Below are 13,016 nucleotides of genomic sequence, written 5' to 3' on the forward strand. Positions count from 1 at the left end.
TATATTCAGGGCGCCTGGGTGGCTCAATCGTTTGTGTCTGACTCCTGGTTTTGGCTCGGGTCATGATCTCGCGGTTGCATGGGTCTGAGCCCCGCATCCGACTCTGTGCTGCCAGCGCCAAGCCTGCTTGCGATTCTCTGCCTCCCTCTCTCTCTGCCCTTCCCTCTCTCTCTGCCCTTCCCCCGCTCATGTTGTTTCTGTCTCTCTCAAAATAAATAAACTCAAAATAAAAAAATTAAAAATATATATATTCAACTCTCTAGTGTAAAAGCATAAATGAGTCTTTGAAAGGAACAATCCAAATGACAGCCCTGCCTTAGTTTAAAGCTAGGTTCTCTTTTCTGCTTATTATGGATCTTTGATAAGAAATACAATTGCTGAGAAGTCTGTTTTGCTTGCTGTTTGCTACGAGCATTGTGAGGCCTTTCCTGAATGTAACCCGCTGTGTAGTAGAATGGGTTGTAAACCTTCCTAAATGTATTCTGATAGGTAATGGAATGAGTAATTGTACATAAACTAACCAGCATTTCTCGCTTCTGTAAACTTGCTTGCTTAGCACATTCCTCACCTACCCTACCCTCTTCCCCCTTCCCCCTTTTTCCTCCCGCCACAAGTAACGGACAAAGCCTTCCCACCAAAGGACAGACAAAGGACGCCCAATCAGAGAACAACAAATGTCCTTACTTTAAAATCAATCAATCAGGCCCCTCATAATTTGAAACCTCCCGTGCTGTTTGTCTCTGTCTATAAAAACGCTGTACCAACCCTGATCGAGGCCTCTTGCGTCACCGGCGACGAGTGCGCAGGGGACCAGGTTCGAACCTGCAATAAACAACCCTTGCCGCTTGGCTTTGACTCACGACTCTGGTGGACTTTTGTGGGAGGTTTCAGAACTTCGGGCATTACATCTTCTCTTAAGTAACAGAGACAGATGGAAACGATGCATTGAAATTCGCTTCCTGCCACACATCAATAATGATAACTCCTTTGTAATTGTTACCCTGCTTAGCTTAATTAACCTTAGTTAGGAGATTTGGTTCCAGAGTGAAAATATGTATATGAATAGGTTGTCTCTTTCCAAAAGAAGTGAAAACTAAGCACTGATGTTGAAGGAGTGTTTTTCATTCTATTTATTCTATAAATTATTTTTCCCCCTTATGTTGGCAAAGAACCTTCTTAGGAAACAGTGTTGGGTTTTGGATCAACACTGTATACTAATTAGAAAAAAAAGAACCCCTCTTATTATTCTTTGTAAAAAACAACAGGACCACTCGAGGTTTGTGAGTGTCAATGCCTGATTTTTCTTAAGACTCAATGCTCTGATCAACAGTTTGCCTCACTAGGTCTGATTGTCTTTCACAGTGAAATGTCATCATTGTTTGAATCACATTTTTGGCAGGATGGTGTTCTGTTACATTCCCTAGGAATCAACAGAGGCTGACAGAGAAGAGAGATGGCTCTTATCTATGAAGCTGTCAACCAGAAAATAAAGAGCCACAATGAGAGGCAAGAGAGTGTTTATTTGGGATTAAAGATCTGCAATTTGGGGAGCACAGATTCCCACAGTAACCAGAAGAGTGTCCTGCCTGTGGGGTGAAAACAAGGAGTTTTTATGAAAAGGAGGAAAGGGGCAACTACATGATTTGGATAAAAGAGCGTGGTAGGGAAAAACAGGATAAAATAGGCAGAGAGGAAAAAGTTAGGACCTGAGGTCCCTAGGTGGGGAAAAACACGTATTTTGAAACAATGCTCGGAGCATCTGACCACAACAAACTCCCTCAAGCTTCCTCTTAAGAATGTAACAGACACCATCTACTCCCCCTCAGGTTTTCCTCAGGAATTTGACAAAAGACCTGACTAAAAATAAGTAGTAGACCATAAAACATATGACACACAGGGAACGGTATGGCCATAGACCACCCCTGATACAATGGAAATGAGCCACTCAACAAGGAATGACTAGGCATTTAGAGTTACGTAGCCAATAAGGGTAGAACCTGAGAAGGAACAAGGGAGAAGGAGGGGGGGGGCGGGGGGAGGGGAGGCTGCGACCAAAACTTTATAAAACAAAGTCCCTTGCTTATAGTCTGTGGGCATTCACTTTCGAATGTCCCCTCTCTGCAAAGAGAGCTTTCATACTATTCTTACTTCCTAATCTTATTGTCTAATAAATTTTGCCGGCTGCTCATTTTATTCTGTGTCCGCCTCTTCATTCTTCCAAGCAGCCAGACAATGGATCCCAAGTATTGAGCTAAAGAATCCTGCAACACTAACAGGCTGAGGTGCTTTTGGTTACATACAGATTGACCATCCTGTTGGTGCTAACAAATGAAACTTTATCAGGTCTGCATTATTTAAGTACTCTATCTTCAGAAATTCAGAAATTCCACAACCAACAGATTTATGATTAAGGATGCCCAATGTCCTGTCAATCTCACGCAAGGGCCTAAAACAATTGCCTTTTTGCCCAGTCCAAAGGTTTTGGCCCAGTTCAAATGAAGATGAGTAAGGCAGTTTCTCTACGGTGGCCTCTCCAACTCTATTTTAAAATGGCTCCAGTCATGCCATTTTTTTTTTTTTTTTTTTTACAAATTTTATGCTCAGAATCTCTCTTGGTTTTTCTTTCTCTTTTTCTTTTGTTATTGAAGTATATTTGACATGCAACATTACATTTATTTTGAGTGTGCAACATACTCTTCTGATTTTTCTTTATTTCACTCAACTAGTTCTCTGATTTCTATGGTCCAGGTCCCTGATTTCCTAAGTAAAATCTGACTGATCTGTCAAACTACCTTTCAGTCTAGCCATAGACTCCTTTTACTCTGCTCTATAATCTCACATTATTATGACTTTTTGTTAGTAATGTGACAGTATGAGGGGCGTATGTCATTTTTCAGGGACTGAATACTTTGTTTGATAGGACTCTGCCCTAAATAGCCTGGACATTTACACTGACTCCCATATTTTCAATCATACTGAGGTTGATATATAACCAAGGTGTGTTATTTAAAAAAAAGAGAGAGGGGCGCCTGGGTGGCGCAGTCGGTTAGGCGTCCGACTTCAGCCAGGTCACGATCTCACGGTCCGTGAGTTCGAGCCCCGCGTCGGGCTCTGGGCTGATGGCTCAGAGCCTGGAGCCTGTTTCCGATTCTGTGTCTCCCTCTCTCTCTGCCCCTCGCCCGTTCATGCTCTGTCTCTCTCTGTCCCAAAAATAAATAAACGTTGGAAAAAAAAAAAAAAGAGAGAGAGAGAGGCTGCAAGGGTCATCTCCTTCTTATACAACTTCAAATTGAAACAACTTAAAATCTTAAAATTCTAAAAGGTCCCCAAACAAGTAGTTTTACTGACACAGACTGTGTTTGTTAGTATTTATCATTTTGCTTATTCCTCAGGCTGATGGAGATTTTTTTCCATGTAGGCAGCTGTGTGCCCTCTGCTGGCAGGTGGCCTCTCTGGTCTGGCCACACTGCTGATGGAAAGGCCCATCTGTTCTCTAGAACTGTTTCTTGGTCCACACAGCCAGAACCATCTCTAGCTTGCTCTCCTGATTCATCCATAGCTTCAGCCTTTTAAATGTAGGGTATGTCTCTTGCAAACAAAAGTGCCAGATAAAAGAACTGTAGTATCTGGGTTCTAGGCCTGGTTATATTCCTGACTCAATATGTGATTTGGGGCGAATCAAATATGTCTTTGAACTAGACCTCAGTTTCTTAAGACATAGAATGAGTGTTCTGGATTTTATTTTATTTCATGCCACTTTCTGTTTTAAAGTTTAAAATTCTCACACATCTCAAGGTCCCTTCTCTATTCATTTATGACTTATTTTCATGGTCCATTGGCTGCTGGCAAAGGGTACCTGTTAACTCGCAAATTGCCAAATTGCTAGGATATTAAATATGAGCTCATATATGTCTTTTAGTTTTCTCTTCTAGATGACATAACTTAATATCCACTTGAGAATTAAGAGTTGAAATAGCAACCCATACATGGAGAGTAAGGGGATTTTATTACATCAAACTCAAATGATAAAATTCCTTGAGGAAATGATACACAGAATAGGCCATGTTTCCTAACAGTTCCAGATAATGGCAACTGGATGATCCTCTTCCACTGGTCCTTGTGGGAATGATAGGGTCTGGGGTTTACCTATTTGGCTAGAAAGCCAGAAAGGAATTGAAAAAAATCTATGGTCTGGAAAGCAAAAGAAAGAACTTTTTCCTTCACATGACTTGGAATTATTCTTTCTTTCTTTTAAACGGAGGTATAATGTCCAATAATATTATACTAGTTTCAGGTATACAGTGTAACAGTTCAATGTTGGTGTATATTGTGAACTGATCACAGTAAGTCTAGTTAACAGCCATCATCATACATAGTTACAAAACATCTTCTTTTCTTATAAAAATTTTTAAGATTTACTCTCTTAGTGGGATGCCTGGGTGGCTCAGTGAATTAAGTATCTGACTTTGGCACAGGTCATGATCTGATTGTTGTGGGATTGGGCTCGTGGAACAACACAGAGCCTGCTTGGGATTCTCTCTCTCTCCCTCTCTCTCTGCCCCTCCCTAGCTTGCACTTTCTCTCTCTCTCAAAATAAATAAATAAACTTAATCAGTATCATTAATTAGTTCTACTTCTAGAACTCAACTGGAATTAGTAACTCCGCAGTCTGCCTTCCCCTCAGCCACTGAAAACCATCATTCCACTTTTAGATTCTGTGAATTTAACCATTTTAGATAACTTATACAATTGAAATCATGCAGTATTTGTCTTTCTGTAACTAGTTTATTTCACTTCACATAATGTCCACAAAGCTCATCCATGTTGTTGCATATCACAGAATTCCTTTCTTTTAAAGGTGAAATAATATCTGTTGTATACGAATGTGACATTTTATTTATCCATTCATCTCTCAATGGACATTTAGCTTATTTTCATATCTTGGCTACTGTGAATAGTGCTGTAATGAACATGGAAGTGCTAATATCTCTTGAGATCTTGATTTCAATTCTTTTGTATACATAGTTAGAAGTGGGATTTCTGGGTAACATGGCAGTTCTATTTTTGTTATTTTGAAGAATGTCCATACTGTTTTCCATAGTGACCACCTCAGTTTGCATTCTCACTCAGTGAGTATTCCAATTTCTCCACATCCTCGCCAGTACTTGTTGTCTTTTTTTTTTTTTTTTTATAATATCCATTCTGACAGGAGTGAGACGATATCTCATTATGGTTTTAATTCCCATTTCCCTGATGATTAGTGACATTGAACCTTTTTCAAATTAAAGTATTCAGATATAATAACAAAATTTTAATAAACTAGAGACTAATTTATAAAAGTACAGTTGCTCAAAGTTACCCTTTTGGATTTTTATTTTGTTATACATAATCAGAAGCATTTAATTAAAGGGGTGATAAATAAATCCCAAAATCTTTACAGAAAGTTTTCTTGCAACTTGGAACCTCATTAAAGCTTCTGTATAGCCAAGGACAATGCTCCTAGAAATATAGTAAAGATTAAAAAGGTATAGGTCAAAATTTAATTTTCCTCTTCAGATGTTGAAAGTTTGAAAACAAAATTCAATTGTACTAATGTTATTAGTTCAAAATTAATATAAGTTCATGTACTTTTTAAAATAAAAAGCTAATATTGATGTTTAAAATTAAGTTTTATGCTTCTTTATTCAAACTTATAAGAAACTTAAGCAGGTAATATGAATGCTGCTCTCTATACACAACGACAATTGCAGAAATGAAAATCCGTAAAACATTGAAATACACTTTCTCACACAACAGACTGACAAAAATTTAAGTTTACTGATACTCATTGTTAGTGCCTATGGGGAAACAATAATCTTAATAAACATTTTTGGCAGGAAAAAAAAACTACAACAAATTATTTTGATTTCTATTTTTCAAAACCCAAACCATTGATTTTTTTCCACTAATTAACTTTATTAGTAGTCCCATAAATGAAGCTAATAAAATACACATGCAAAGTCACTTTTGCATTGTCTGCAAGAGCATAAAACTTGAAATAATGGAAACCCATTTGATGAGAAACTATGTGTTCTTTTAAGAGAATGATATACGTCAATAAAGAGCAATATAAAGAACATAATCCCATTTTTGCAAACAACAGAGGCTTTATTTGTTTACATTCATTGGATATTCATTGTATGTATTTCATTTCATTTGCAGAAGTGAGCACCAAATTTTGTTTGAAAAATACTGGATGGGGAACCAAGCTACACAGGTGAAAAAGTGGTGTTAGAAAGGGTAACACAAGTCTACAGAACTTGTAGACTTTGAACTTTAAAAATAAAAAGCATTAAATATACTATAAAATAAATTATAACAGTTTATAAAATCAATAAGTAAGAACAAAAAACATTAATAGCGCATCTAGAGAATGTTATGCTTTCTTTTATGAGCAGTGTTGATGTGAAGTTGTGAAACCTGAAGTTTCTTTAAAATATTCTAATATTATATATATTTTGGTAAATTAAAATTTAGATTTTAAAAACAGGTTTAATTTGTTAACATTGTTAAACAGATTTTTCTAATGTCCTATGGTTTCAAAACTTTTTTTTTTTGCATTACAAGTTACTGCCAACAATATCTTCAAAATTAGGTAATATGATAAATAAAATAGCTACCAAAAATTCAAAATATTCAGAAGTTTGGGGGAAATAGGTCTCTTTAAATAAATGCAATAGATTTCATTTTTCTCTCATTGGGATTCTATTCTAGGTTGAATAGATATCTTATAAGAAGGTCATCAGTTTGATGTTTACTGTTACAATGAACTGACTGGTCAACCAGCTGTCCACAGATATGCAAAGATGATCCCAGATTTGTGACCAGTCTGTCTTTTGGGGGGGATCAGCTAATCTGCCTAAACAAGAGATGATGTAAAGTATAGAATTGGGTTTTTTAAAGATGCATTTCTAATTTACATATTATTAAAATTCCATTATGTTTGCATGAATGTACAGACTATTTATTCCTTAAATTAATTGTGCTGATCTTTCTCACTAATGTCTTTCAGTTTATAACTCCTCTCCCTGCCAGTCTCCCATATGAATTTACTTTCTTTCTTTAAAACCACTAAAGTGATCTACTCTCTCTCCTAGCTGTCTCTCTCTCTCTCTTTTTTTTTTATTTAAAAAAAAAACCTCTGTAATGCCTGTCTCTTCTACTTACTAGCTCTTTATTCTTTGCTTTCAAAGTTAAGGAGTCAATATTCATGCATAATAAAGAAGATCTACGCTCAACTTGCCTGAAATAAAATCCCTTTCCATCACTTCCACTCTGTGAGACCCTGGATAAATAACTTCTGTAAGCCTCAGTTTTTTTAATTCTGTAAAACTGGGGATACTAATTTTAACCACCTAAGCAGTGCCGTGACTCCTCACTTCCTCCAGCAGCTTCTCTTGCTTTCCAGTCCTTACTCACTACTCCAGTGCATCTCCCCTTTGCTCAGTATTTTTTTTTCCACAACCCCTTTTCTTTCTCAGTCCCTTCCTCTACATTCACTAGGTCTTTCCTCTACCAAGTTCTACATCTCTGCTTCCCACAATGTGTTTTTTTTTCCTCCTGTTGATCTGCTTATCCTCACCTTGTCAATAATAATTTTAAAAATTTGATTAGATCTGTTAATGCATGCAAACCTCCCCAAATGATTTTTCCTTAAACTAATAATCTGGAACATTGCAGAATGTTAAGTCTTGGTCTCATTGATCTCTCTCTTTTTCTTCATTTGTTTGTCTCTCATAGCAATTCAAATAAGTCACATGTTTTTACCTAAGGTACTGAAACTTTCCTCTCCTGGTTTTTATTATGTATCTTTTGGGGACTGTTTAGAATCTTGTTTCCAATACTTTATTTTCTTGTTTCATTAATGTATCCAAATCATACCCACTTTTCACAGTTCACTTCAAATCTCATTTCCTTCCGGGATCTTTCCTCAAGAAACTTTGTCTTTTTTAAGTCTTATTGCACGTTTATCCTGTATCTTTGTTTTGGCCTTTATTCTTCACTGTTTTCACTTCTACAATTATTCTTTTTTTTTTTTTTTTAATTTTTTTTTTCAACGTTTATTTATTTTTGGGACAGAGAGAGACAGAGCATGAACGGGGGAGGGGCAGAGAGAGAGGGAGACACAGAATCGGAAACAGGCTCCAGGCTCTGAGCCATCAGCCCAGAGCCTGACGCGGGGCTCGAACTCACCGACAGCGAGATCGTGACCTGGCTGAAGTCGGACGCTTAACCGACTGCGCCACCCAGGCGCCCCTATTCTTTTTTTTAAATATGAAATTTATTGTTAAATTGGTTTCCAGTGCTCATCCCAACATGGTATGGGTGCTTAATGTCATGGGACATATGAAGGACATGCTGAAAAGCATCTTAGAACTTTTGGCTTTGAGATATAGAAGTGAGAGGCCTTTATCCATCTGCTCTCATCATCCATTGTTCAAGTTGTATTAACTATCCTTTTTCTTTTCTGTATATTATGATGTTTTGACATTCTTTGGGGCTTTACACACGTGGAGAGAGATTGCCCCTTTCAGGCAGGCTAATTCCTGGGTGTGGTGGACAACTTGCCCGAAACCTGACTTTAATGTATAGACTGATGGACCCAAGACTGTGCCCTCACCCACATTCTCATCACTCACACACCAAGTCAATATTACCTCTGTCATAAATCATTCCAGAGCCACATACTAGGCAATCAGAGGTCATTCCTATTGTGCAAAGCCAATCCTGGACTGTTTACTCTGCCCTGTCTTGTCTTTGCTAAGGAAATCCCAATAAAGATCAAACCATGCCTTCCCCTACTCCTGTCATTTGCCTCCTCACCATCCTGGTGTTTCTTATGAGTCCCACTATGGCTTAGCATGTTCTCTTCTTTCTGGGAATATAGATAATAAATTCTTCTTTCAATTACATTGGCCTCTCCATGTTTTTTTCTCAGTCATACCTCCATCAACTCAATCCCAGGTATAATTTTTTAACACAAGGGTGGTCCAACAGGTAATAACTCCTGCCATTCTGGTTACACAAGTCTGAGTACCAAACAGGTTCTTCCAGATGTTCCAGAAGGCACAGAAACCCAGGGCACTAGGTACAAGATACAAAGTGTAACTAAAATTAGCCTGCAGCTTGCACATGCACAAAGCCAGTCAGGGTGCATGTGAACTGGTCCGAGCAGTGGTGGTTGCATTCAGAATAGAGGCCACAGGGATTCAGGAGTAAGGCTCAGGAATCATTGATTCAGAACCCCTGCACTGTGACCTGAATCATAGGCCATACTTAGCAATATGCAGGCTGTGGGCTCATGCAGGCCCACCCCTTCTCTACATGCATGTGTTGTGAGTTTATTATAAACACAGCGAGCTGACAGGGAACCTTGTTTGAAAACTGTTCCTAGGCCTCAGACTTTATTTGGCAGCTATTTATTGAGCAGTAACCTCATTTTTGATGCTGCATCAGCAGTGGTCTGCCATGGTGAGCAAAGTAGAAAAGACGCTTATCTTTGAGATGTTGAACAAAGGATTACTGTAAAAAATTAATCTCTAATAAGCACATAATTTGAATATATTGTACAAAAATTTTACTTTCTTTCACCTCATCCTCTGACCTTCCCTTCAGTGCAAAGGTGGGGTTTCTCTTTCTCTCTGTTGCATATGTGAGCATAGAGAATGGGCTGATATGCCAGCTCCTCTGTATCAGTTCCAAGTCTTATTATTTCACCATTCCTTTGCTGTGGTGCAACCTCACTGTATGCCAAAGGGAACACCTGGCCCCCATTACATCACCCCATGGCAACTGGGGCATGAGGAGCTGGCACCAAGCTGTTGTAGAAGTAATGAGTAATCTGATCCAGAGGCATCTCATTTCCTGTCAAAAACAAGAATACATGGAATAATGAAATAGACAATTATTTACATTATATATACATTAAATATATATACATATTTATTATATCTTATATAATATAGAATATATATTTATATATAAATACATAAATGGAATAATGAAATACACATTTATTTATATTATGTATTATATATAATAAATATATAATATATATTATATAGAATGTAATAAATACTTATGTATACATATATACATGAGATAATTCTTGGATATAAGGAAGAGATTCTGTAAAGGACAGAGAGTTGAAGGGAATAGTCACCCCCTTGCCACTTCCTGCTTCCCAGGAATGAGGTAACACAGTCTCTTGGAAGGGTATTGGATCCCTTGATGTGCTGAATTGAACTGATAACAGATCAATTCATAGGAAACAAAGTACATGGGATTAGGCCTAAGGGCCATACTCATATGGTTTTACCTTTTTTTTTTAACTGCAAAATTTACTTAAACCCATTGGTTATATTCAGCATTTCAAAGAATGCAGTCACAGCTGCAAGGAGTTTATGAGTTTTGTGTAACTATACAAAACTGTGTACATTCATCCTTCTCTAAATCACTGCAATAAAGGACTATGTTTCCAAACTCAATTGTAAAAAATTGTCAGTAAATCAGAGCCTCCACCACCCCCCCCATACACAGCAGCATCATCTTTCCTAAGCAAGCTCTAATCTGCCAATTTCTCCCTCACTGAGAGTAGCCCAACACTTTCTACTTCTCTAGAAGAATGTCTATGAAGTGTCACTTTCCCGTGCCCATGACAGTTCCTCTGATTCACTTTTTCTCCCACTTAAATTCACTGCTTTTTGTTCATTGCCATAATTATTTCACTAAACTATAGGCCCGCTATTTGGTAGAATGTTCCATGACTTGGGTTGTCTGATGTTTATTCATAATTAGATTTAAGTTATGCCTCTCTGGTAGAAATATCACCTAATTTGATACTGTGTTCTTTCTGTGCATCAGGTAAGATAGAACACAATTTTAATTTGTCTCATTATTGATGATGCATTTTGTTCATTTGTTTTTTTTTTTTTTTTTAATTTTTTTTTCAACGTTTATTTATTTTGGGGACAGAGAGAGACAGAGCATGAACGGGGGAGGGGCAGAGAGAGAGGGAGACACAGAATCGGAAACAGGCTCCAGGCTCTGAGCCATCAGCCCAGAGCCTGACGTGGGGCTCGAACTCACGGACCGCGAGATCGTGACCTGGCTGAAGTCGGACACTTAACCGACTGCGCCACCCAGGCGCCCCTTTGTTCATTTGTTTAAAGTTGTGTCTGCCAGGTTTCTCTGATGAAATCACACTTTTTTTCTTTGTCTTTATTATGTATGTATATGCATATTAATATTTTATTTTATTATTTGTTGTTGCTTATGTTTCGTGTTTGTTACTTACATTTGTTACATTTCTTTCATTTATTTATGTTTATATGTTATATATGTATATATTGTATATACTATAAATTGCACTTATGTATTATATGTGCATATATAAGTATATGTATACATATATATACATTCTTTACATGCATATATTTTATACATATATAAATGCATGCATTTGAATGCATGTAAATATCCTGTTTAAATGTACTCAATGTTTATTTATAGCTCTATATATTCTTGCTTTGTTATTTTATCAATGGGTTTTAATACTGTATTATTTATTTTAACATTCCATTGTCTTAGTATTGGCCAGTGGAAGCCCCTTTTGGGAATATTTCCATTTATTTTTAAATACTTCATTGTGTTCTGGCATAATAAATTATTCCAAGCTTATCTTTTCCTTTACCTGCCTGGCTACTATAATCAGCAATTTCTCTAAGGCATCCTGTTCCATTTATTGAAAAATGATATTTTGAAGTCAAGATCTGAGTGGTAGATGTGTTCATCATTTTGGGAATGTCTCTACTCACAAGACATCTCATCTATCTCATCTAATCTATGTATATTGAAACCATGAGTTCATCCCAATATCTTCAATTCTAACCCAACAGCATAAGGGTTATTTTAGTTATACTTTTCACATTTGTAATTTCCTCTCTAATAGTGTAAAAACTTTTTTTCCATTAGCCTTAAATATGTGTTTACTTAATTAATTTTTCTTTCATAAGTCAATCTGTCATCTATGCCACACCTTTGTCCTCTGTATGGATGCCCTCTTCACCCTATACAGGCTCCAATATCCCATTCTACATAGCCTTTGTTAATGAATTCCCTCCTCATACTACTTGAACTGTGACAGGGCCTCTCCTCTCTGGAAATGCCTCTCTAGCCGGGTTTAGACTCTTTTCCTACACCGAGCCTCCTCTTTGTGGGTATACCTTCTTCACTTTTTTTAGGTTCTTGATCTTCATGCTGAGTCCATGACTCTCCTTTTCCTACACCCAGTTCCCATCTTGCTTTGTTTCCCTAATTGATTTTGCACTGAATTGTTTAAGGAAAAAAAGGGGAAGGGAAGGGAAAGAGGAGCTTGGAATCATTTATAACATCTTTCTTCCCTTTATACTTCACACTCAATATATTAACAACTCATGTTGGCACTATATTCAAAAAGTATATCCAGAATACGATCACTTATTACCCTTGCTGTTATGGTCCAAGATAATAGCATATTTCTTCTGGATGATCACAATAGCATACTTATTATTTTCCCATTACTTCTATAGTTTAGTTTCAACTAGAGAAGCTAGTTTGGTCACTCACCTGCTCAAAATTCTTCTTTTTGTTCTCCATTCGATTGTAAGTTAAAAAAATACTCTTTACAATGAACTACAAGAAGCAACATAAATGGCCCTTATACCCAAGTCCTAACCCATGGCCTCCCAAATGCATTATTGCTCTAATTCTACCTCCTACTTTTTTTCATCTTGTTTAATGGTTTTTTTCTGCTCTTCCAAAAGTGTACAAGACTGCTCCCAGCTTCCAATTTTTGTGCTTGCTTTTCTTCTGTGCCTGGGATAGTCTTACCCTAGATATCCTCAAGGCTCATTTGCTTTCTCCTTCATATCTTTGTTGAAATACCTCCTCCTTAGCAAGACCTCACTGATGAACCTTCTTAAATTTAATATGCTTAA

This window comes from Herpailurus yagouaroundi, unplaced genomic scaffold (assembly GCF_014898765.1).
Source record: "Herpailurus yagouaroundi ecotype Mexico unplaced genomic scaffold, PumYag 139, whole genome shotgun sequence".
NCBI classification, from domain to species: Eukaryota; Metazoa; Chordata; class Mammalia; order Carnivora; family Felidae; genus Herpailurus; species Herpailurus yagouaroundi.